This window comes from Mustela lutreola, chromosome 6, assembly GCF_030435805.1.
Source record: "Mustela lutreola isolate mMusLut2 chromosome 6, mMusLut2.pri, whole genome shotgun sequence".
Classification (NCBI taxonomy): Eukaryota; Metazoa; Chordata; class Mammalia; order Carnivora; family Mustelidae; genus Mustela; species Mustela lutreola.
The window spans coordinates 47441598-47469418 of NC_081295.1; the positions used below are offsets into that span (position 1 = coordinate 47441598).

Consider the following 27821-nt stretch of genomic DNA (forward strand, 5'->3'; position numbering starts at 1 on the left):
ACTAATAAAAATAGAGTAGGTTGCAAAAACAATACTATTAATGGCACTGAAAAGCTGAGAAAATAATGAGGATTAAATAAATGATATTCCAGAGAGCAAAAAAGCTCTTCTGACATGAACCGATGTCATCTAGCAGTTTTGTTTCCAGGAACATCAACAATTTGCAATATGAACTAAGGATTAAGCTTTTCCCAAGTGGAGGAGTTTTACTAGGAAAAGGAGAAGCTAGCGAGGTACCACGGGGCTGGTGTAACAAATAGGAAGAAGAAGGAGAGGCCAGAACACAAGCTGAGTTTTCTCTATAAGCCATTTACTAAGTTTCAGTGGTGGTGCTGGAGTCTGTGTTGCTGGCCATGAAGGCAAAAGGAAGTCTCCCATTGTCCAAGGGTGCCGAGGAAAAAAAGTCCTTCTGGGGGGAAATAGCCTGAAAAACAAACACGGAAGTTCTCTCCCTAAGACACTTGGCAAATCAAGAATCTATGTAGGATGGGAGGCCATCAAGTTAATACTAAAACCACCAAAGGAAAGCCTCAAGGAGCAATGCCTGAGAATAAGAACAAACCAGAGTCTTCTTACTAATACTTTAACCTACCTTCAAGCTAGTACAAATTTTTATTGAAGTTATCAATTCATTAATGTATTAAACATGTCTTTTTTGTTTTCTGACGCTTTGTTATCTTGGGACCCTGCTGACTCTGGAGGGACTGCCCCCTCCCAGGACTGACCAGTTCATAGAGAGAGTAAGCACTTGCCCATGAGCACACCTTTCAAATGCAAGTCAACCAATCCAGAGCCAATACTTTTTTTAAAAAAAGATTTTATGTATTTATTTATTTGACCGAGATCACAAGTAGGCAGAGAGACAGCCAGAGAGAGAGAGAAGAGGAAGCAGGCTTCTTGCCAAGCAGAAAGCCCGATGCGGGGCTTGATCCCAGAACCCTGGGACCATGACTCAAGCCAAAGGCAGAGGCCCTAAACCACTGAGCCACCCAGGCACCCCCAGAGTCCATACTCTTGACCACAAACTTTAATGTACTTTCTTACTCTAGGCCACTATCCCCTTGTCCTAATCACTCCATGACCAGGTCCTAACAAGGGCCCTTATGTCCCAGAGCCTGCGCATATTCAAACGAGCCAATCCTAAGCCTGTTTACCCTGCCTTGTCATTTCCTTTCCACAGGAACCACTATAAAGGCTCTTGTTTATGGTTTCCCCCTCCCTCTGTCTCCTGACCAATCTGGAAATTTCTCATGTGACCTCCTCTGGTGTGGCATGCTCCCTTCTCTTAGGATCTGTGGGTATAACAAATTATCTTTTCAATGTCAGTCATCTCCTGATGTTTTACTTGCCATACCTATAATAATAATAAAACCTGTATTTTAAAGCAACCTAACAGAGGAAAGAATAAATCCTCATTGGAAGAAAATATCATCTGTAGCTTCTGCAGTACTTTTATATATGATGTATTACATACAATAAAAAAATAAGGCTAGGCTATGAAGATGTAGGAAAATGCAATTTATACAGTGTTAATTTCAGAATTAATAACTCATTGGATGGGATTGAGAGCAGATCAGGCACAGAGAAAGAAAGGATGCATGAAGTGGAAGTCCACAGGAAGTATCTTATTGAAGTACAGAAAGAAAAAGGCAAGGAAATGCTCAGAATTAAGTATATAGACCTGTGGGACCCATTCAAAAAATTAATAAGCCCGTAATTGGAACCTCAGAACAGGGAAGGCAGGTTGGAAGAGAGGCAATGCTTAAATAATGACCAAAAACTTTCCAAAACTAATGAAAGATTCATTAGTGAGACTTAGTTATACATGCTCATTAATAGTGGAATGGATAAATTAATTGTGGTATATTCACACACTAATAAAAATATGATACTGTTACACACAATAAAAATGAACTGCACAGACATAATAATCAGTAAAATACACCAAAATTTCCATTTATATGAAGTTCAAGAATAGGCAAAGTTTCATTTTTATGGCCTAGTAATATTCCATTATGTGTGTATACACTACATCTTCTTTCAGTCATAATAAAGAATGAAATCTTGCCATTTGCAATGACATGGTTGGAGCTTGAGAGTATAATGCTAAGTGAAATAAGTCAGAGAAAGACAAATATCTGATTTCACTGATATGTGCAATTTAAGAAACAAACAAATGAACAAACAAAACCAGCAGAAGGAAAAAAGAGAGAGAAAGAAAGCAACCAAGACACAGACTTAGCTATAGAGAAAAAATTGATGGTTACCAGAGGGAGGTGGGTGGTGGCATGGACGAAATAGGTGATGGGATTAAGGAGGGTACTTGTAATGAGCACTGGGTATTGTATGGAATTATCAAATCACTCTCTTGCATACCTGAAATAATATAACACTATGTTAACAGTACTAGAATTTAAAAAGAATAGGCAAGATGATGATAGAAGTCAAACTGATGGTTGACTCTAGGAGAGTAGTGACTAAGAAGGGTATAAAGTATTTTTCTGGGTGTTGGAAATATTCTGTACCTTGATCTGGTTGGTTCTGTGCCTTGGTTGGTGATTACATTCATGGGTGTGTACATGTATATGTATATACTATAATGCATATACATGTATATATTTATTAATCTCTTAAGATTTTTGTGCTTCCTACATTTTGTATTTCAATAAAAACAAAGCAAAATGAAAAACTAAAACATGTTGTCTGTGTTGATCTAGGGGTTTGGTGGAAAAAATGAAGAAGTCATTCTTATTGAAACAGATGGTAAACTGAATCAATGTGATGTTTCAAATAGAAGGATACTGGAAATGGATTCATTTCAATATGACTACTGGAGTTGAATTAAGCATTGCTTATTGGGCCAAGGACTTTCATTTTAAAGACAGATAAATGAGTTATGAATAATTTTGACAATCATAACTTAATTTGTTATTCTCTAGATAAGCAATAATATAAATGATTGTATAACTAGAATGTAAACCGAAGCTCATCTATAAACTTATATACCATTGTTTTTTTTTAAATTTTTAAAAGATTTTATTTATTTTATTTGACAGATAGAGATCACAAATAGGCAGACAGGCAGGCAGAGAGAGAGGGAGGAGGAAGCAGGCTCCCTGCTGAGCAACCCTGGGATCATGACCTGAGCCAAGGCTGAGGCTTTAACCCACTGAACCACCCAGGCGCCCCTATACCATTGTTTAAGATTCTAAGTGGAAAGTAGGCTGAGTTAGGGGGCTGAGAATTAAACACTGTATATTCTGGCAAAGGGAATGCCAAATGATTTCATGCATGCTGTTTAAAGGATTTGTTTTTATAAAGATAATCCCTGAGAATATTTAAAACTTTGTAGAGTAATGAATTGGAGGATATTTTCAAACCTGAGTGTGAGAAAGAATCAGCAGAAAAGGCTAACAATCGCAGTCATCTAACTGGCTTCCTCAGTGAACAGCTTTGGTCAGGAGCAATATTTTTAGAAAATTTTTTCCTTCTTTTGAGAATTATTGGCATTTGTGTATACTGACTGACACTTGCTAAAGACAGAGAACCACAAATAATCTAAGGACAATTTAGTTCCATCTATATTTTATTTTTCTCTAGAAATACTTCCTGTTTAAACTACTAAACATAAGGATGGCCATAGTTTGTGGAGCCCTGTACAAAATGAAATACAGGACCTCTTCTTCAAAATTAAAAACTTCAAGATGGAGACAGTGGAACATTAAACCAGGCATGGAGCCCTTCTACGCATGAGGCCCTCGGTAGCTGCACAGGTGCAGGCACAAAGAGCTGGTTCTGCTTCTTATCATGACGTTCAAACCCATTATGACTCTAGCCCTGGCAAACTGCCACCTCACCACCTACCTTCTCTCCTCATGCTCCAGCCATGACGCTTGGCTTGCAGTTCTTGAGACACTTCATGCTGGTTCATGTGTCCGTGTCTTCACACATGTGGTTTATTTTCTTCTGAGAATGTTCTTTACCCCTTAGTCTGTCTGATATATTCTCTATAATTTTACCTACTAACTCTCCTGAGAGAATTATCCACTGCTACTTTGAGTCATCTTATGATGAAATTGCTACTCTTTAATATATAGTTTTGCTGTTCTTGTTTACTCATTTGCCTTTTGAAATATGAATTTATTCTGGTCAGGAATTGTGTTTTATTTATATTGTTGTATTGCACAAAATATATTTTAAGTAAATATTTATTTGTAAATGGACAAAGGAGTAGAATTCTAAAGATACAAAATGGAAAGAGTTCAGCTACATTTGAAATAAAAAATACAACTATTTTTTCTTATTGAAATAATGTATGACATACATTTTTTTAAATGCAAAAAAATAAGTAGAGCAACTGGACTTAATCTTTTTGGTTCCTCTTATTCCCTATTTAATTAGTGTTTCAGAATAATTCAGAACTACCAATGCAAATTAGTAATTTGACACTCTGATTTAATCTGATATGTTTTACTTTCACACTTTTTTCTTTTGGTGCTAAGATCAGTTAAGTTTACCCCACATAAATAAGATGACAAGAAAGTTATTAGTAGTAATGTTTTGGAATAAACTTTTCCCAAAGAGATTATTATATCCTGAATGATACATGAAACAATGACTGAATTCTACTAGTAGCTGGACTAGTAATAATTGCTTTCCTTAATTTTTTATATACAGAACAGGTTTTTTATTGCTATTTCCATACAACATGGCCAAATTCTTTCTTGTATTCTTCACAATAATTTCCAGCAACTGCTGGAAAGTTAACAGGTATGAGCTGAAAAATAAACTAGTTTCTCAAAAGTTTTATGCTGCCTTTTCGCTCAATGAGACATTACTTTCCAGCCCCAGGGTCAAGATCATGAATCATTTTATTTTATTTTTTTTTAAAGAAAAAGTAATTCATCTGAGAGGGCTGACATAGTCTGGGTATTATAAAAAGCTCCGTTAAATAGCAGGCAAGTTGAAGAAGGGAGGAGACACCCCTAGCTGAGCAAAGGGTAGACTGAAGAGCTTTCTGGCCTTGACCATAGTCTGGAAGAAGACAAGAAACAGAAGCAAGTGGAAATAGAATGAGGAATAAGCATCATGCAGGCAGTGGTAAACTGGAATAAGGACAACCACATACAGAACCTGAGTCCTCCCAGACAGACTGCTTCAAATCATATTTATTGGACATTTACAGTTTCTGGAAGACATGGTTTTGGTTCTGTAGGAGCCTAAATTCTAAGAAAACAGATGGACAGGGTGACTATTATATGATACTTTTTCACATTTATTTCATCCTCTATTGCAGGGTGTGGAAGGTATACTGGTTATGGTAGGTGCAAAAATACCTCTGCTTTTAATTTATTTGAGGTAAATTGCACGAGAGAATTGGCAACTTTTGAAGAAAAAGAGGCATAGGAGAGCATTATGACAAGCATGGTGGATGGCATGTGAATATGTGTTTTCTTTTTACCTTTGTCTTGTGATCAACTCAAAAGCTTTTTACATGTGAATCAATATTTGAAAGGGAAATTTAAAGGATAAAGCAGAGGGAAATGATATTAATAGAAGGATATCCTGAAAACATATTGGGAGCAATTCATCCATCCATCCATCCATCCATCCATCCATCTGTCCATCTACCCACCCATAACATTGCTTAATGCTTGCCAGGCAGGGTAATAGATCCCACTGGCCTCTGTTCCCTATTTCTTAGTGGAATGGCAAAAAACTAGAGCTATACTTAACCTCAGCTCTACAATAGTTAGTTTATTGCCATTTTGCAATAAGGCTACAACCCCCCCCCCTTTTTTTTAAAGATTTTTATTTATTTGACAGACAGAGATCACAAGTAGGCAGAGAGGCAGGCAGAGAGAGAGGAAGGGAAACAGGCTCCCCGCTGAGCAGAGAGCCTGATGCAGGGCTCGATCCCAGGACCCTGGGATCATGACCTGAGCTGAAGGCAGAGGCTTTAACCCACTGAGCCACCCAGGCGCCCCTACAACACCTTTTTTTTTTTGTCAACTCCACTAGGATATATAGACTGGCAATATAAAATTAAAACTATATGTATAATTAAATATATTAAAAATATACAAGATATTATGTATATTTATAGTACATACACAAGTAATTACGGTATGTAATTACATTTATATGTATGTATTGAGGAATAAATAGAAAAGTAAAATATCATTATTTTCATGAAATTTTCTGTCATATCATAAACACTGGATGATTAATTTCACCAGAACTTAGGAAAGTTTATTTAAAAATACCTAATATTTGTTATTACATCTGGAAGTAATATTATTATTTATTTGACAGAGATCACAAGTTGGCAGAGAGGCAGGCAGAGAGAGAGGGGGAAGCAGGCTCCCTGCTGAGCAGAGATCCTGATGTGGGGCTCGATCCCAAGACCCTGGGATCACGACCTGAGCCGAAGGCAGAGACTTTAACCCACTGAGCCACCCAGGTGCCCCTGGAAGTAACTATTGTTGATGTAATGATAGTCATAATAATAATAGCTAACATGGATTGTGTACTTACCGTGTACCAGGTGTTACAAATACTTTACATGTATTAATAACTTCACACTTGCAACTTTGTGAGAGAAGTGCTGTTATTGCTCCTGTTTTCTACATGAGAAAACTGGGTTTCAACATGTATAAATCACTTGCCAGTGTCACAAAGATAGAAAGGAACTTGGACATAAGTATAGTCTGTCTGGCTGGAGAAACCAAATCCTTAACTTTCACTTTACTGAATGTTCAATGTTAGTTATTTGCAAAATACTTAGTGGATGTGTAATTCTGCCAGAGTGTGCTGCTACTCCATATCGATTCATCACCAGTCTTCATGGCAGGGAGATTTATCTTGTGCATTACCACACAGAAAAGTGGAAAAACACAAAAGTTTACACTTCTCTTGATCCTCCACCTCAAGTTATTTAGGAATTTTGCCATTTCCTTCTCCAGCCTGTGGGCCATTGTTATTTTTCATACTTAACAATTCAAATTCCCACTGGAACAGTATTAGGAGATTTTTCTTTTCCCTGGTAGATAGCCAGACAGCTGACGGGAAATGCAGGAGGAAACTGAAGAATTTGAAGAAATTATTTCCAAAGTTACCTAGCATTCCTTTCATTGAATTCAGGTGGGTTTTTCCCCCTCTAAAAAGTTGTTTTCCTTCTCTCCTTCCCCACCCCTGATCTCCCTCAATTTCAGACATGCAGTGGGGCATTCCTCCTTCTGTTTCTTCAGTCTCCTTCAGACCCAGCCCCTTAGTTTATCCTTTATGTCTGATTTCTCTAGTATTCTGAAGGAAACAAAAATGAGCCCTGTGTGGTATAAATTTCATGGCAGTTCTACTCTTTCAAATTTTGGACATGAGCAAATGAGCTGTAGGACATAGGTTGCCCTAGATGTGCTAAGAGCAGTGGAAGGCAGGCTGGTCATTACCTGGAAACCCAGAAGCTCAAGCTTCTCTAAAAGCCACCAAAGACTACAGTGCAGGTAGGGTGGTAGGTGCCAGACAGGAGTGGGCTGCCCCTACAGGGTGTACACACTCCCACAGGGCCCCATTTTCAGTGAAAACAATGCCCATTATTCACCGTACTGAAATAATTAACCTACTTCATTTCTCCTTCCAGCTGTGAGTTCCCTTAAATATTTCCCTTTGCAGAGCAGTGCCATCTATCCACCTCTGTACCCTTGCCCATAGCTCCATCTGCTAATTCTTCGGCAAGTTGGCATGGTGTCCGGAAGGAAGGCAAGTGTTGCCCAATGCACTTGATATTCTGTGTTGATAACACATCTCTTGTAAGTAAAAAGTCAACAAAGAAGAGTTACAGCAGGTTGGTGACTTGCTCAGACAAAGCTGTACCACTGTGAGCTCCATGAGTGGACAGAGCCACATGGGCGGCATGAATGGCTCTCTAAATTCAGATGTTAACTCTTTTGGAGATATAAAATGATGCTCTAGGGGATAACTATATTCTTAAATATTATTTTTGATGTCAAAGTGTCATATATTGTTACCTTTCCAAATAAATGAAGTTTATTTCCAAAATGATAAAAAAGGAGCGATATTTTCTGCCACTTCTGCTTGAGGCTACTTTAGTAGTGTAGTCATAAATTTTAAAGACATAACCATAAATTATGTGAGTTTTGGTAGAGCTGTAAATCTACACTGTATGTGTATGTGTGTTTGGATGTTCAACACGCACACATGTGTGATGCATCCTTCAGAAGTCAGTATAGGATAGATTTTCTGTGCATTGGACCCAGGCCACAGATGCTGTCTGAGTGCACTCATTTCAAAGTGGTGTGCAAGGAGGCACTGCTGTGGAATGATCTCATTTATGATGTGGATGGAAGATGGAAATTCCAGTTCTGTTTTTACTTCAGAATATTTTTGCCTCCTTGGTTTCCATTTAAATACTAAAACATTTAAATGCAAAACATAAGTAGATTCCCCCCCAACATACCTTATTTAATCCTTACCATTTTACTGCTAAATTACATTTACTTAGTAATTATATATTACGGGATGAAAGTGCTGTTTAATGAACTTGCACCACATTTTATTACCTGATGATCTTTTTACCTGAGCAGGTCAGTAGTTTGAAATTTTACAGTCAGTATAATATATTGCTTATTTGACTTATTTTTATTTTTTTAAGAAGCACTTTTAAGTGGTAGACATGGATTCTTGTCAATAAAATCTTATACTAATGCTATTTATTTTTTCCTGGAGGATTCTGAATGTGCTTAAAGAGCTATATTTAGGTAGGGCCTCGTGCAACATCTGGGTAGTTGTGTAGCAGCTGGTAACAGAACATAAGGAACTTGACTCAAAGCTCAGAACACTAATTAAGGAAGAGCCTGGTGTTTAGCTCCAAAGCCAAAGGGAAAGCAATGTGGGAGGTAATTATTCAATTAGGGATATTGCTTGGGTAAAAGAGTTACTGTGTTAATAAAAATATAATGAGTCCTACTTGCCTGGGGCTGTTGTTTATTTTTGCATATCTCCCTCTGAGAGATCTCCAGGTGCAATATGGCTCCGTGAGACATGTTTCACCCTTTGCACTTACTCAATGAGAAGGTGGGTGTCTATTTCCTGAAAAACACTGAACCCAACAGTGACATGACACTGGGAAAGTAAATGACATAAAAGGATAGCAAGTTAGTCCTTTCACTATTCTTGGCAATGGTGTGGCAGCTCTGTTTCATTCGAGGTTAAACATTATATTCTAATTTTAGGAGAGATGAGTGATGAGGAGAATAAAAGAATGAGAAACTATAGGTTATAAAATGGGATGGGAAAGACGGGTAGAGATCTTAGTCATTGGTGTGGGGAAGAAGCATCTACACATACAACAGGTAAAGTGAAAAGTGTATTGTGAATCCAGTGAGTCACCTCTGAAGATGGGACAGCTGGAAACTGGCTTGGAAAAAAATACAGCCTACCTGCTTTTCTGTAAACTTGAACAAATAAAGAGCTTTTAAAGTAAAAGACATTTTTAGCAGAGGAAATAATAGATAGGGAAGTTCTCTTTTCTCCTAATGTGATTCAAAGTCCATTGGGAGGGCTTCTGCCTTCTGGTCTGTTCTGGTGTTCAATATTTACAACATTAAATTCTTTTGGATTTCTTCTCATGTCCGGCTTACTGCCTCTGGTACTTTCAATAGAACTCTGATCCCCCAACTTCCCGGCCATCTATCCATTAGTCTTTCCATTCTTCACTATTCTTTATCCCCCTGATGGCATCTCTCCCTTCCTTATCAGCTTAAATTCCAAAGCCAACCATCATGCCACTCTCAGTGCACATCCTGGGCTATCTTTTGCCTCTCTCATGTTGTAGGAATCTCTTAGTAAACCTGGAGCCCTGGTTGAACCCAAGAGCTGGTTGCCCTATGACTGCCACAGTACAGGTGAACTTAGTTGGAGAAAACACTTGGCAGTGCTGACGGGTTGCACCTTAAACTTATCACTACAAATCTCTAATGGGTCTTCAATGCTGCTAGACAATCAGTCTAATTTCCTAGCTATTTACCTGTCCACTGTCCTGGACATTTATTTCATATCTTCTCCTCCTTGCTCCAACCTCCAACACCCTCTTTCCCATCTTGATTCTCAGCTGGTGCCTCACTTCCTGCTTCACCAATCATATTGAGGCAAAGAAAGAAGAACAGCCACAGATTACTATTACCCTACCTCACCAATAACCACATCCTCTTTCTCCGGGCTACACTGGAGAAGAACTCACTGTGCCAATCCTCTCACTCTTGCACATTAGATCCCATCGCATTGGACATAGTTCTAGCAATTCTCTTCCCTTTCTTTGTCTTTCCTCCTCCTCCTCCTCCTCCTCCTTCTTCTTTCTTTTCAACGGCTACCATTAGCATGATATTTTTAATTTCAATTTCAAAAACCCTTTCATTTGGCCCTCCTTCCGTTGTCAGCTGCCACTTCATTTCTTTGCTTCTCTTTGTGTTAGAGCTCCTCTAATGATTTTTCCGTGCTCATGTTCTCCATGCCCTACTAAGCTCACTTTAGCCAGGTTTATGCCCTCATATTTCACCTGGACTATTAAATTTACCAGGGACCTCCAAGTTGTTAGGGTCATTGGGTAATTCTCAGTCCTCATCTTACATGTCCCAACAGCATGTTTGACAGTTTTATCACTCCTTCTTTCTTGACATACCTTTAAACTTCCAGAATACCACACTTTTTGGATTTCTTCTTATCAATCACTCCTTCTTGGTCTCCTTTCTTGTCCTTCGGCTCCTTTCACTCCTAATGCTAGAGCATTCTGGGTTCTGTTCTTAGTCCTCTTCCCTTCTTTATATTTACTTTCTTGTTCTCATCCAGTTCTGTGGTTTTAAATATCATCTACGTGCTGGCGTACCCTAATTAATATTTCCAGCCCATACTCTATTCTTTTTTTTCCCCATAGTCTATTCTTTTTTTTTTTTTTTTTTTTATTTTTTATTTTTTATAAACATATATTTTTTATATACATATATTTTTATCCCCAGGTCTGTGAATCACCAGGTTTACCCGGCCAATGCATCCTGCCTCGTTCCCATAGTCTATTCTTAACTTCATATTTTGATATACAATGGGGTGCCTGACATCTCCAATTGGACATTTCATAAAACCCCAAATTCCACATGCTCCAAATTGATTTCTTTTGATCTCCCCCCCGCCAAATCTTGTCTACGTTCAAGATTTCCCATCTCAGTTAATGAGAACTCCATTTTTCCATTTGCTTACATCCAAAACCTTGGAGTCATCCTTGGCTCTTCCCTTTCTTTCATATTCTAGGTCCAACCTATCAAGACACTCTGTTCTCTCTACCGTGAAAAAATATCCAGAATCTAACCACTCTTGGTCCCTAACACTGCAGCAATACTTGCCTGTGCTTTTTTCTCTTGTTTGTATTGGACTCCCAGTTGGTATCCTGACTTCTACTCTTAGGCCTTAACACTTTATTGTCAACCTAGCAGTCCATCACAATATGTAATTTAGATCATGTTGCTTCTCTGCTTTAACTTTTTAATGGCTCCCATATTTGTCTAGTTGCAAAATAACATCTTTACAATGTTCTAGGAAGACTGCATTTGTTTTCTAGGATTGTACCGTAAACTTGGTGGCTTAAAACAACAGAAGTTTAATCTTTCAAGTTCCCGAGGCCAGAGTATGAAATCAAGATAGCAGCATACTCTCTCTGAAGGCTCTAGGGAAGAAGCTTCTTTGTCTTTTCCAGCTTCTAAGAGCTCGAGGTGTTCCTTGGCTGCATGGCTCCAATCTTTGCCTCCATCTTCATATAGACTTTTCTCTCTTCTCTTGTTACTGCATTTAAGTCCACTCAGATAATCCATGGTAATCTTATATTGAAATCATTAATTTATTTGCATAGGCAAAGACTTTTTTTTTCAAGTAAGATCACTTTTACAGGATCCAGGGGTTAGGATGTGGGCATATACTTTTGGGAGCTACCATTCAAGCCACTCCAGAGCCCCATCTATTATGGACCCCTATTATCTTGGACCTCTCTACCACTCTCCCCCTTCATCACCTTGTTGCAAACCATACTGGACTCCTTGACTCTTTCAAACATGCCAGGTACTCATGGATTATGGCCTTTTCACTGGCCATTCCCACTGCCTAGGACACATATCAACATGGCTTACTCCCTCATGTTACATCCTCGTGAATTTTTCTCTAGTTATTCAATTAAAAATTGTAATGCTCATCTTCCTTTTCACCCTGCTTTTATTTTCCATTTTCTCCCATTCTGGTTGAACGGGCAATTCTTCTGCTTCATATGGTGTCGGCTGGGGAATTAGGATGCGGATGGCTTGAAGGTCCAAATGGCTTCAGACATATGGCTGGAAGTAATTTCTGGCTGCCAGATGGGAGTTCAGTTGGAACTATTGGCAAGGGGCTTTGTTCTCCTTCATGTGGCCTCTCTATTTAGCTTCTTGAGCCTCCTTACTTGTTGGTGGCTGAGTTCCAAGAAGGAGAATTATAAGAGGAATAAAGTAGAAGCTGACTGTCTTCTTAAGGTCTAGGCTTAGAAGTATGAGAATACTATCTACTGTAATCTTTTAGTCAAAGTAGTTTCAAGGGCAATCTAAATTCAAGAGGAGGAAGACTTGGGGGGAGGGTAGAATATTTGTATAGGGAGGGAAGAGACTTATGGTAACCATCTTTAGAGACTACCAAAAGGACCTTCCTGGGTCCTTGATATCATACCATGGTATGGCTGCTCACCAAAATGAACAGCTTTATCTTTGTGTTGATTTCTTTTCATTCTGCCATTGTGTTATTGAGGAGGTTCTCTGATCTTAAAAAAGGCAAATATATAAGCAATATTTTAAGATTATAAAATTAGAAACGTTTAGATAAATCAGTTCGCTAACAATCCTCAATGTTTTTGCATTAAGCTTATGAAACCTGCTATATCTACAGTGGGGTGAGAGAAATCCATTGGTAAGCCTTCGTAACTGGTAACGAACCTCTTAATAATTGGTTCAAATTTTATATAGTTTCATATTCAAAGAAATTATTCTTTGACATTATTATTGTTAGCTGATAGAGATCTTCTCTATAACCACATACAAGAGGAAATCATTATTATAAATAATGATTCATAAACAATGAATCTTGGATCACAGAAAAAATAAAATAAAATTAGAAAAAAAAGAAAAAGAATTTAAGTAAAAAAAAAAAGGTCTCAAGCCTTCCAACGATAATTGGTTTTTAGAAAAATCCCAACATATTTGAGTAAGACTTTCTGTGATAACATAAAAGCATATTGAATGGAATATAAAGTTTGCTGCTTTTTGAAGATGTTTTTCACCTTTATTATGATACTACATTTCCTTAGATTGAAAATATGGAGATAAGTCTCTTTGGATTATATCCACTTTTCTGACTATCTTAGTTTGGGATGCCATAAATTAACTATCATGGACTAGGTAGCTTAAACAACAGAAATTTATTTCTCATAGCTCTGGAGTCTAGAAGTCAGATCAGGATGCCAGCATGATTAAATTCTGTTGAGAACTCTCTTCCTGGCTTATAGATGGTTGCCTTCTCATTGTGTTCTTAAAGGCAGAGAGAAAGAGAGGGCAAGCTCTCTGGTATCTCTTTTTATAAGGGGACTAATCCCATTATAAGCCTTCATGACCTCATTCAAACCTAATGACGTTCATAGGTTATATCTTCAAATACTATCACATTTTGTGTTAGGGCTTCAACATAATTCAGTCCATAGCCTTGCTCACCCGTTTCATCTCTTCATGTAGATTGTACCGATAACATATGATCATAGAACAAATGAGAAGCAAAGAAGACCTTCCTATTTAAGTTCTATAATATCAGTTTGTCAATCAGCAAATTTTCCTCATTTTCCTCATTTAGTAAGCCTATTCTTTTCAAAAGAGAAAACTATTCATCCAGGGACATATAAGATTGGGAGAGTAGACAAAATAACAGCCCCCCCCCAAAGAATTTCATGTCTTAATCCCTGGTATTGGGAGTACGCTTTCTTATAATGCACAAGGCATTTTACAGATGTAATTGAAAGAGATGTAACTGTAATAGACTTTGAGATGGGGAAATTATCATGGATTATTCAAATGGGCTCAATCTAATCACACGGAGTTCTTAAAAGTAGAATAGGATGGAAGAAGAGTGAGTCAGAGAGATGTAACATTAAAAGGACATTAAAAGAGATAAAGGACTAGTGTCCAGAATCTGTAAAGAACTTAGCAAACTCAACACCCAAAGAACAAATAATCCAATCAAGAAATGGGCAGAGGACATGAACAGACATTTCTGCAAAGAAGACATCCAGATGGCCAACAGACACATGAAAAAGTGCGCCATATCATTCGGCATCAGGGAAATACAAATCAAAACCACAATGCGATATCACCTCACACCAGTCAGAATGGCTAAAATCAACAAGTCAGGAAATGACAGATGCTGGCGAGGATGCGGAGAAAGGGGAACCCTCCTACACTGTTGGTGGAAATGCAAGCTGGTGCAACCTCTCTGGAAAACAGCATGGAGGTTCCTCAAAATGTTGAAAATAGAACTGCCCTATGACCCAGCAATTGCACTATTGGGTATTTACCCTAAAGATACAAACGTAGTGATCCAAAGGGGCACATGCACCCGAATGTTTATAGCAGCAATGTCCACAATAGCCAAACTATGGAAAGAACCTAGATGTCCATCAACAGATGAATGGATCAAGAAGATGTGGTATATATACACAATGGAATACTATGCAGCCATTTGCGACAACATGGATGGAACTAGAGCGTATCATGCTTAGCGAAATAAGTCAAGCAGCGAAAGACAACTATCATATGATCTCCCTGATATGAGGAAGTGGTGATGCAACATAGGGGCTTAAGTGGGTAGGAGAAGAATCAATGAAACAAGATGGGATTGGGAGGGAGACAAACCATAAGTGACTCTTAATCTCACAAAACAAACTGAGGGTTGCTGGGGGGAGGGGGTTTGGGAGAAGGGGGTGGGATTATGGACATTGGGGAGGGTATGTGCTTTGGTGAGTGCTGTGAAGTGTGTAAACCTGGTGATTCACAGACCTGTACCCCTGGGGATAAAAATATATGTTTATAAAAAATAAAAAATTATATTAAAAAAAAAGGACATTAAAAGGACTTAACCCATCTTGTTGCCTTTGAAGATGCAGAAAGGTGGCCTCTAGAAGCCATGAATGGTCTTCAGCTGATAGCCAGCAAAGAAACAAGGACCTCAGCCTTTAACCTATTAAGTACAACTGAATTCTTACCAACAACCCAAATTAGCAGGAATTATCATACCCTAGTAACTCTAAAAGGGTGTATGGCTGACCAATACCTTGATTTTAGTCCAGTGAGACTTGTACTGACTTCCTGACTTAAGAGAAATTTAGAGTTTGTACTGTTTCAAGCCACTAAATTTGGGGTTATTTGTTATGTTGTAATTCTTTATTGCAGCAATAAAGAACTAATATTTGGTTATGAATTGAAGTCCTCAGTCTCTAAATTCCAGATGTCACTCAAACATGGAAAAATTCTTCACTTTTAATCAAAGAGAATAAATGAATTTGTTTTAGCACCATTTTAGAACCATCAGATACATGTGAAGAATTACTGTAGCATTCTGTTCTTTGAAAGCAGTTATATTGTTTTGGTAAAGTTTGGCTTTTGCCATATTTCTATGAGAGTCAGGAGAGACCTTGACAGACAAACTGACTGGATTGGGAGTATAGGTAAGTAATGCACAACACTAGGTGTATAAGTTGGTGGGAGTACCTGGGAAGTTCAGGAGTTACACAGAGACTCAATCCCATAGTTCTGCTATAATATTCCTTATTAAAAAAAAAAAAAAAGTGGCACCTTGGTTTTAGGGCCATGACAAGAAGAAGCTCCTAACGTTGTTTTCAGTCTCCATCATGCCATATGCTTGCCTGTAGAGGTGAGAGACATTTGAAATGCTGTGCTTTTCTGGTCAGCATATGAAAGAACCTTGAAGTTTCACATTCCTAAGAATTTGATTGTCATATAAGTGTGGTGTAATGCCAATGCTGTTTAGGCAACCTGGCCACCAATTTAGTGATCAACCTTGAGAATAACTGAATTAGCCTCAATGGTGATATTTTAACATAATAAAATTTCTTTATTTAACATTTATTGAAAAGCCCTTTTCATCTATGAATATTTTTTAAAAAAGATTTTATTTATTTATTTGACAGACAGAGATCACAAGTAGGCAAAGAGGCAGGCAGAGATGGGGCGGGGGGGGGGGAAGCAGGCTCCCCGCTGAGCAGAAGAGCCCGATGCCAGGCTCGATCCCAGGACCCCGGGATCATAACCTGAGCCAAAGGCAGAGGCTTTAACCCACTGAGCAACCCAGGGGCCCCTATGAATATTATTATTCAATATAGTGCAGAATGGATAGAGAAGATAAAAGCTTATAGGAATTTCAAGCACCAAAATCAGTTACTTATTCTATTAGCCACTTACACATAAGGTATCCTTTTCTTGTGGTAATCTTATTTGTTATTTTTCAACTGTTAAAGTTGATTTGAATCTATTACTAAGAGGCCAAGGATACAATGAAGGTATGATGATTATTAAAACATGTTAAAATATATTTCAAAAGTAATACCTCATAATAATAATAATATTGATGTCATTTTTTTTCAAAAGTACCACTTTAAAAAGGAAAGGATTCCTATTATTCTAGGAACTTGAATGACTGCTGAGTCTTAAGATTCAGAGTAAGGAAAAATGTGTAAATCTGGAGATCCACCCTGGAAAGAGATGCTTTCAGTGGCTCATAAGTCAATCTAGAGTCCGTGAGTAAAGCCACACCATTTTACATATTTACTTCACCTCCTTTTCTTCTCTTCTGTCTTATGGGGCTGATAAGGCAGTTCAATCTTGAAAACTAGTAGGTTGCCATTGAGGTTTCTCTGCTTTATGACACACAACCCTTATTTATTTCGTTTGTCCTCACACATTCTATTTTCTAACTGTCAGTCCATCTAGGAGGTAGTGTGTTTTGAATTCTTCTTATTTTTCTTTTCTTTTTTTCCCAAATAAGTGATTTCATTTATATGTAGAATATGAGAATCAAAACAAATGAACATGGGGGAGAAAAAAGAGAGGCAAACCAAGAAACAGACTCTTAACTATGGAGAAAAAACGGAGTTACCAGAGGTATGGTATGTGGAGAGATGGGTGAGATAGGTGATGGTAATTAAAGAGTGCACTTGCAAATTCGTATTGTATGCAAGTGGTTTATCACCAAATTCCATACCCGAAATTAATATTACACTGTATTAAATAACTTGTATTTAAATAAAACTGTATGTTAACGAACTGGAATTTAAATAAAAATAAATAAATAAAATTTTAAATTTATATAAAATTTGAAAAAAAGTGTGTCTCTTTTTTTTTTTCTTTTTAAAAACATATATTTTTCTTATTTTTCTTAGTCTATGTGTATGCAAGATATTTTGTTGTAAAGTTAATAATCAGACTAGGTGCTAAGTAGACTTAAAGTTCAGGTTCTTGCATTTTTTAGTTTTATAATACATAGAAAAGTCACAAAATATAACTGAGGACTTACCTCTGTCATCTAACCCTTTATTACCTTTCTAACTTTCAAGCCAAAGGCAACAAGGACCAAGTCAAAGGTGATCCAGGTATTGTAGCATTTTAATTACCTGGAAGCAAAGATAAGGAACATAAGTGAACTCATTTTAAACACACTGAGGAGTTTTAGGTAGGTTTTTCAGACTAAAAACAAAAATTGTCACCAGCTATAAAAATATTTTAAAAAGAAAAAAGAAATTTCTATTAATCTTTTATGCAATTCTGCATTAAAGAACACGTCAGCTTTAGTGGAGGAATGATGAATCTAGAATTATCAGGGGGATTGCTTCACTTCAGGCAGATTATGAGGAGTACAGGAAAAATTAAAATAAGACTATTTGCTGAACTGTAGTGTATTGCATTAATTCTCCATCAAATTTGAACCCATATGATAAGTTATTATTTTTTATGATCATGGACACATAATACTTCTCTGAGGTTCATTTCCCTTATCCATAAAATGGATAATAATAATATTGGCTCTATTTAAGATGTGGCTCAGAGGACAGATATTGTGTGTGAAAGTAGAAAGTATTTTACTAACCATAAAGCATCAGGTACACCAAAACAGTATCATAATCAGCACAAAAACTTCTTAGTTTATTTTATTTATTTAGCTTAGTGAAAGCAATTATTGCATCTTTTTAAGAAAAATGGGTATTGTTTGTAAATTTTTGGTACTTGTTGCTCTTTGTGATAGAAGAAAACATTTCAAGGAATATATTTTCTTGATTACAAAGGTCAATTTTAAAAAAGGCAGGCAATCTTCATCTATTAAAATGTACAGCATTGTTTGCAGACTGAGAGCATTTTCGTGAAAAGGCAAGTTAGTTATGTCGAATTTGCTTTTTGTTTATTACCTTTTTGAAGTGTACTAGAGAACGGAAGAGTGCTCTAGTTATAAGTACGTAACTTACTGGTTTCACTTACAAAACAACTGCCTCTTATAAGTGGCACCCAGACAAAAAAAATCAAAATATTACCAGCACTCAGAAGGCCTCTGTTGTGCTTGAGTCCTTTTTCCCAAGAGTAACCACTTCTAACAGCCAATTTTTATACTTTATGTAACTATAAAATGTTATATATACTCTTTCGTGTCTGGCTGCTTCTGTGATATGATCATGAGTATCAGCCACACTGTTATACGGAGTCACAGTGTGGTTATTCTCAGGATTGTGTCATATTTTGTTGTGTGAATATACCATAGTTTCTTTATTCATTATACTTTTAATGGGCATTTAGGTAGTTTCCAGTTTGGGGCTATTATCAATATGGTTCCTAGGAATATTCTCTAGCACTGTTGTTGGTGAACATATGGACATATTTTTGGTGACTGTAAGGTAGTTCATGTTCAAGTTTCACAGATACTGCCAGTTTCCCAACCAGCTACCTTTCCCACCAAGAGTACATTTTAATTCCTGCACTCATTTCTTTCACCAAAAGTTGCTATTTCCCTTCTAGATTATTTTATTCATTCTTGTTTATATCTACTTATATCTCATAGTAGGTTTGTTTATATTTCCCTGGAGATTAATGAGATTGAGTGCTTTTACACTTATTAATTGACCATTTGGATATTCTGTTTTTGCAATATCTGTTCAAATTTTTACTCAATTTTCTATTAGGTTGGGTTGGTTTTTTTTTTTTTTTTTTTTGGTAATGATTTGTAGAAATTCTTCATGTATTGCTAGTGTCTTCTACTTGAAGCTTTCCTGTTCTTTCTCTTATCATTCCTTTTGATGGACACATTTTTTTAAAAAAAGCATTGTGTAAAAGGATTCCCCCATGAAGTTACTTAACACATCTATCATTTCACATATTCCCCACCTACCCCCTTTTTTGGTAAGAACATTGGAGTTCTACTCTTAGCAAATTTCAGCTATATGATATAGTCAATCAACTATAGTCTATCAAGTCTATCAACTATAATCACTATGTCATACATTAGATACTCAGACCTTACTATCTTATAGCTAAAAGTTTGTGCTTTTTAGCAACCTCTCCCATATTTTAATACATTCCAACTTATGAATTTTTATACTTATTTTTTTGTTCTGATTAATAACTTTTTGGCTAATTTGCAATAATGAAGATATTTGTTGCTTAATAGTTGGAAATCAGTACCAACAATAAAGGTATACAAAGGAAAAAATAAATTCAGTTTGGTTAATCAAATGCAATTCAGCAAATTACTGACTAATGAACATATAGAGAAGAATCTTTTAGCTTAATAATTAGTCATTTTAAATCATGTCAATTTTGGGGGGTGAAATAACATGCTTGTTTTTCCCTTTCTTACACATCTAATTTCTGAAATATTAGCTTACCTGCAATGACAGGCTTTATCCTTTCCTACATGCCACCAAAAGAAATAAAAAATGTAGCTTTTAAAAGATTGTAGAGGACACAACTTGTAAATGGGATAGTGTGAAAAATTTCAAGGTAGGAATTAAGAGACAAAGAGAAAAAGTAGACTGGTTTGTGACTAAAAGTTTGCAGTTGTACATATATATTGGAAAAAAGTCAATATAACACATTCCTCTGTTTTCATCTGTGGACATTGCTAGTAAATACTGAAGTTCAAGCAATTGCTTTTTGGTGTATAAGGGTTCCTTCTTTGCATGTAGAATGTTGTTGAACACCAGACTGAAACAACACTCTTCATCATTCTTCCCTGGCCCAATAAAGCTATTGTTTTGACATAAGAATAGACTTAACAGATTTGGTCAATTCTTTTTTTGCTTCTGGTGTTAGTCAATCAAAGCAGTCTGCAACAAGCATGTACTGTAACACCTACAGTTGATTTGGAAATATTAGCCACAAATCAAAAAATACTCAGGAGTAAGGATTTCTTTGAGTAAGGATTTGGGTTTAGATGAGAGATAAAAGTTTTTTTTTTTTGTGATTTTTGTGAGAGCTCTTGGAAGCTAAAACATGCTTTGGAGTTTAGGGATTTTTTGAGGATAAGAATTGGTCATAAAATGTCTGAGGGTCCTATACAGGAAGAATGGAAGAAGACATATTCTTTGAGCTTCTTCTGGTCTTGGAAGCTCTTCATCTCTCCATCCATTAATCCCTTCCAGCTCCAACCATGTCGATGAAAATGGCATTTTTCAAAAGTGCCGGAATAAACAATCCTACAATATGTGTGGAACCAGAAAAGACCCTGAATCACCAAGGAAATGCTGAAAAAGAAAAACAAACCTGGGGGCATCACATTGCCTGATTTCAAGCTATATCACAAAGCTGATTCACCAAGACAGCATAGTATTGGCACAAAAACAGACACATAGATCAATGGGACAGAATAGAGAGCCCAGATGTAGATGCTCCAATCTATGGTCAACTAATTTTTGACAAAGCAGGAAAAACTATCCAATGGAAAAAAGACAGTCATTTCAATAAATTGTGCTGGGAAAATTGGACAGCTATATGCAAAAGAATGAAACCCGACCATTTGCTTATACCATACACAAAGATAAACTCTAAATAGATGAAAGACCTCAACATGGGATAGGAATCCATCAAAATCCTAGAGGAGAAGATAGGCAGTAACCTTTTTGACAGCAGCCACAGCAACTTCTTCAAAACACTTCTCCAAAGGCAAGGGAAACAAAAGTGAAAATGAGCTTTTGGGACATCATCAAGATAAAAAGCTTCTGCACAGCAAAGGAAATAGTCAACAAAACAAAGAGACAACCCACGGAATGGGAGAAGATATTTGCAAATGGCGCTACAATAAAGGAATGGTATCCAAGATCTATAAAGGACTTCTTATACTCAACACCCAAAAACCAAATAATCAAGTCAAAAACTGGTCAGAAGGCATGAACAGACACTTCTTCAAAGAAGAGATACAAATGTCTAACAGACACATGAAAGAATGTTCAACATCATTAGACATCAGGAAAATTCAAATCAAAACCACACTGAGATATCACCTTACACCAGTTACAATGGCAAAAATTGAACAACAAGGAACAACAAATGTTGAAGCGGTTATGGAGAAAAGGGAACCCTCTTACACTGTTGGTGGGAATGCAAGTTGGTGCAGCCACTTTGGAAAACAGTGTGGAGATTCCTCAAGACATTAAAAATAGAGCTACCCTATGACCCAGCAATTGCACTGCTGGGTATTTATCCCAAAGATACAGATGTAGTGAAAAGAAGGGCCATATGCATCCCAATGTTCATAGCAGCAATGTCGTAGCAGCCAAATTGTGGAAGGAACAGAGATGTCCTTCAACAGATGAATGGATAAAGATGTGGTCCATATATACAACAGAATATTACTCAGCCATCAGAAAGGATGAATACCCAACATTTGCATCAACATGGTTGGAACTGGAGGAGATTATGCTAAGTGAAATAAGTCAAACAGAGACAATTATCATACAGATTCACTTATTTGTGGAACATAAGGAATAGCATGGAGGACATTAGGAGAAGGAAGGGGAAAATGAAGTGGGGGAAATCACAGGGGGAGAGGAACCATGAGAGACTATGGACTCCAGGAATCAGAGGGGAGGAGGCTGGGGAGATGAGTGAGCCCGGTGATGGGTATTAAGGAGGGCACAGATGGCATGGAACACTGGGTGTTATATGCAAACAATGAATCATGGAACACTACATCAAAAACTAATGATGTACGGTATGGTGACTAACATAACATAACAAAAACGTCATTAAAAAAATTTTTTTTAAATGAAATATTTTAACTACCCTGGTATGAATGGCACAGAAATCATCAACTACTTGGTTGCTTTCTCTCATTTTCATGGGAATAGATCAGGGGGGAAGCAAATGCTTCTGGGGATAAATGCATCCTCTCTAGAACTTGGTTTCTGCCTCTTGGGACCATCCCCTCTTTCTCTGGATTATTTTAGTTGTTTTGTTTCATTTGCTGTCTGTTTTCAATCTATAATTAATGCCCCCAAAGATTTGGGAGGTTCAGTTTATGTTTATCTTGGAGGGTAAATCTGAATTGGTTTCTGTAAAAGAGGTTATTTATTTATTTCTTTATTTATTTTCCTAAGCCTTCAGGGCAAGAGGCAGAAGTTAAATGACTCCCTTCACACGAAGAAATTAAGAATCAGAGTGGATACTGAAGGCACTAAGATTTCTTTATCTGTTTTCATACTTCATCTTTCTGGAAGAGTCTTAAATGAGGCCAGATCCTGAGGGTTTCCCCACTTTAAATGTGCCTTTTAAAGATCCAAACTTGAGCTGTGCAATTCCTATTGCCAGCTACCTTTCTAATCACTTCTCAATGTGATGTGTCATCAGAAGTCTATGAAATTAAAGCAGATCATTTTTAATTTCCTTATTGTGATATGTAGGTAATAATAAAGAAACACTAGGATCTGCATTTTTATGAAATTTGGGTTGTGCAAAGAATTAAGCAGTGGGTCACTGAAGGAGACCAAGCAGAATAGAAATTTCACTGTGATGTTGAGAAATAAAATAGAACAAAGTAATGAAAATGTAATGGTGCTTTAAAAAATGAGCTCTTGATTATTTTGTGAGGGAATTAATTCTAAATGAATCCTTGAAGACCTAGAGGTCTTCAGCACTTGCTTCCACTTCACAAAGATGAGCAAAAGGCCCCAGAACATGTTGGAGCAGAGAATATTTGAAAAGTGGAGGTAAGCACTGCTGAGTTATGATGTAACACATATTTGTAAGGGTCTCCTACAGCCTCCCCTCAGTCCTCTCCATAGGAAACTGTCTCCTTTAAGCATGTGCTATTTCTTGATATCACTTGGGAGGTTGTGATATTGATCCATTCTTAAAACATGACACTGAGAAAATGGGCTGTCCACATCTGTCTCCAACTGAAAGGACATCCCTGGAGTAGCTGTTGGTGGTAAAGAATTTAGGTCCTAGCCATATAACATCCACCACACCTACTCTGTTTCCAAGAACCCCATCACCACCACTGAGCTTGGCTCCATTCTTTCATATGTGGGAAGATCTCTCCTTTGATCTAAGCACTCACATGTGAGTTTTACTGATGGTAAGGAGTTTGAGTCAAGACATAAGACAGGGATGGGTATGTGATCTCTATGAGAACACACACATGTGCTTTTAAGGACTTCAGCATGAAATAGATTGCTTTGGCTCTCCTACTAATTTGTTCGGTTTTTGAAGGCAGGAACATTTTTTTTAAATCCTCTATTCATCATCTTACTTAACATGGCACTTTGCATATTGAAGATGGTGAACACAGTGAATGGATCATGTTTCTATGAGTCGTATAGCAATGTTTACAAGTGGGGTTAAAGACCTTGTTTCTGGAGTCAGATAGCCTGGATAGATAGCTGGCTCTTCCATTTGACTGCTGTTTAACCTTATGCAAGTCACTGGACCTCCCTGTGTCTGGGTTTCCTTATCTGGAAAATGAAGATAATGTCACCTATTTCAGTGACTGTTGTGAGCATTAACTGAGTTAATATATGTAAAGTAAGACTATGCTTGACATGTGATCAGCGCTCAATAAGCATGAACTCTGTTTTATTATTATTAACTACAGTTTACAGGGGGCTCTTCCAGTGACTCATTTGGTTCTCCCAAGAATCCTGTGAAATGTAAAGGATATACAGGTCTACTTCATTTTGCAGTCGGAGAGATTAAATCTTACAAGTTACCGGTGGTAACTTGTGCATACCGGTGGTATGCACATAAATGCCACCTCCCAAACCAGTAGTCTCACCATCACCATGTCTTGCCTATTATGTACACTCTATCATCCTATAGATAAGTTAAAAATGCATGAGTATTTACAAGAAAGAATCACAGAGAGGTAGGAGCATTGGCTCCTGAGGTTACACGGGGAGCCCACACTGATTTAATTTTTACCATGGTCATGTGTCTGATTAGAGAGGGGAAGCAGCGGAAATGGTGTGAAATATATAAGAGGCCACCCACATCTCTACAGATGGATAGACATGGCTCTCGTTCCCTCAGAGACGGAACTATTCACTATTTTCAGTGATGAAAACCGATTTGATCCTTAAAGGCATATCATTCTTGGGGAACTGAGCAGAAATAAGGCCATTATTCCTGTACTGTTTTTGTCCCTGAGGTTGTTTTACCAAAGTTTTTTTTTTTTCTTTTAATTTCTGTCTCTGTCATATCCTCCTTTCTCTGTCATATCCCTGACTTGGGGCTTTGCATATAGTGGGTGTTCATTAAATAACAGCTGAACAAATAAACAAATGACTAAGCAGTATATGAATAGAAAAAGAATTAAAAAAATGTGAAATTAGAAATTCACTTTGTAATTTTACATAGTCCTTGGTTAAAAAAAAAAAAGGTGGAAGAAAAACTAGGCATAATCACTGACATAAAACTTTGGAATTATCAGTGGATATAATGGATGTCTCCTATCCTGCTTTACCATTAGGTTAACATAAAAACAATCTATTTAAAGGCCTAAATGTGAGATCTGAAACTATAAAAATCCTAGAAGAGAGCATAGGCAGTAATTTCTCTGACATAGGTCATTAACAACATTTTTCTAGATATGACTCCTGAGGCCAGGGAAATAAAAGCAAAAATAAACTATTAGGACTACAACAAAATAAAAAGCTTCTGCATAATGAAGGAAACAACAAAATTAAAGGGCAATTTACTGAATGGGAGAAGATATTTGTAAATGACACATCCAATGAAAAGTTAGTATCCAAAATATATAAAGAACTGATACAACTCAATAACCCCCCCCAAAAACATAGACCAATTTAAAAATGGGCAGAAGAGAGCTGTCTGGGTGACTCAGTCAGTTAAGCATCTGACTCTTGATTTTGGCTCATGTCATAATCTCAGAGTCATGAGACTGAGCCCCACTTTATGCTCCACGCTGTGTGTGAAGTCTGCTTGAGATTCTAACCCCCTCCCTCTCTCTCCACCTCTGCTCCTCTGCTCCTGTTTGTGCTCTCTCTCTAAAATAAAGTAAATAATAAAATAAAATCTTTTTAAAAATGGGCAGAAGACATGAACTGACATTTCTCCAGAGAAGACATATAGATGGGTAGTAGACACATGAAAAGATACTCAACATCACTCAACACCAGGGAAATGCAAATCAAAACTACAATGAGCTATCACCTCACACCTGTCAGAAAGGCTAAAATTAAAAAAAAAAAAAAAAACACACAAGAAACAACAGGTGTTGACAAGGATGTGGAGAAATAAGAACCCTCATGCACTGTTGATAGGACTGGGAACTGGAGCAGCCACTGTGGAAAACAGTATGGAGTGTTCCTCAAAAAGTTAAAAACAGAATACTCTACAATACAGTAATAGCACTTCTATGTATTTACCCCCAAAACACAAAAACATGAATTCAAAGGGATACATTCCCATCTATGTTTATTGCAACATTATTTACAATAGCCAAGATATAGAAGCAGCCCAAGTGTCCACTGATTGATGAATGAATGATGAAAATATGGTGCATCTACAAAAGAAGATGGCACTCAGCCAATCAAGAAGAATGAAATCTTGCCATTTGCAATAACCTTGATGGAGCTAGAGTATATTATGTTATGTGAAATAAGTCAGTCAGAAAAAGACAAATACCATAAGATTTCACCCATATGTGGAATTTAAGAAACAAATAAGCAAAAGGGAAAAATGAGAGAGAGAGAGAGAAAGAGGGAGAAAGAAAAGAAACCAAGAATCAGACTCTTTACTATAGAGAAAAACTGATGACTCCAGAGGGGAGGTGGGTGGGGGATGGTTAAAACAGGTAATGGGAATTAAAAGGTACACTCACCATGATGAGCACTGAGTAATATATAGAATTACTGAATCACCACATTGCATATCTGAAATGAATAGAACACTATATGTTAAAGATAGTGGAATTAAAATAAAAATAGAAAAACCCATTTAGCTTTTTTAGAATAAAAAGAAATTTAACCAATTTAATATATATTTTTAAAATTTTTATTCATTTTTAAAATTTCTTTTCAGTGTTCCAGAATTCATTGTTTATGCACCACACCCAATGCTCCATGCAATATGTGCCCTCCATAATACCCACCACCAGGCTCACCCAACCTCCCACCTCCCGCTCCTCCCAAACCCTCAGATTGTTTTTCAGAGTCCACAGTCTCTCATGGTTCATGTCCCCCTCCAATTTTCCCCAACTCCCTTCTCTCCATCTCCCCCTGTCCTCTGTTTTATTTTTTATGCTCCACAAATAAGCGAAACCATATGATAATCGACTCTCTCTGCTTGACTTATTTCACTCAGCATAATCTCAGCAAGCTGTACCACTCCCAGTAATCCTAGCCCCCTTCACCTACTTTACTTTCATTTTTTGTAGCACTTCCTACCTCCTACCACAAAATATAATCGACTTATTATGTTCATTGATTACCTGACTGCCCACCCCTTGAAACTGACCCCTCCTGAGAATTAGAATCTTTGTCTGCTATGTTCACTAATTTGTCTCAGGATCCTAGAACAGTTCTTGGCATGTATTGGTATTCAATAAGTACATTTTGAACAAACATTTAACAGCTCCCTTGTATATGCAAGGCAATGTGAATGATGTTGTATACATAGATAAATAATGAATGAAAGACCATTTCTATAAATATATATGGGTATATATATATATATATATATATATATGTATATATATATTCATTGATACAAAAGGCTTAAACATTTATATATATATATATATATATATATATATATAATATATTAAATTTAAAATATTAAATAGGACACCTGGGTGGCTCAGTCAGTTCCCAGGCTTAGGTTATGATTCCAGGGTCTTGGGATGGAGTCCCACCTGGATCAGCTCCTTGCTCAGCAGGGAGTCTGCTTCTCCCTCTGCCTCTGCCACTCTCCCTGCTTGTGCTTGCTTTTTCTCTCTTTGACAAATAAATAAATAAAATCTTTAAGTCAAGCAGAGAAAGACAACTATCATATGATCTCCCTGATATGAGGAAGTGGTGATGCAACATGGAGGCTTAAGTGGGTAGAAGAATAAATGAAACAAGATGGGATTGGGAGGGAGACAAACCATAAGTGACTCTTAATCTCACAAAACAAACTGAGGGTTGCCGGGGGGAGGGGGTTGGGGAGAAGGGGGTGGGATTATGGACATTGGGGAGGGTA

General features: G+C 37.2%; 1 long non-coding RNA gene across 1 annotated transcript; it reads right to left on the minus strand.

The window, feature by feature from the left end:
- LOC131833654 (uncharacterized) lies at nt 1-26514 on the minus strand. The gene is made up of 3 exons (XR_009354562.1): nt 26461-26514; nt 17656-17752; nt 1-424 (listed from the first exon to the last, which is right to left on the minus strand). It is a non-coding gene; the product is annotated as an uncharacterized LOC131833654 (long non-coding RNA).
- Between the last annotated feature and the right edge of the window lie 1307 nt (nt 26515-27821).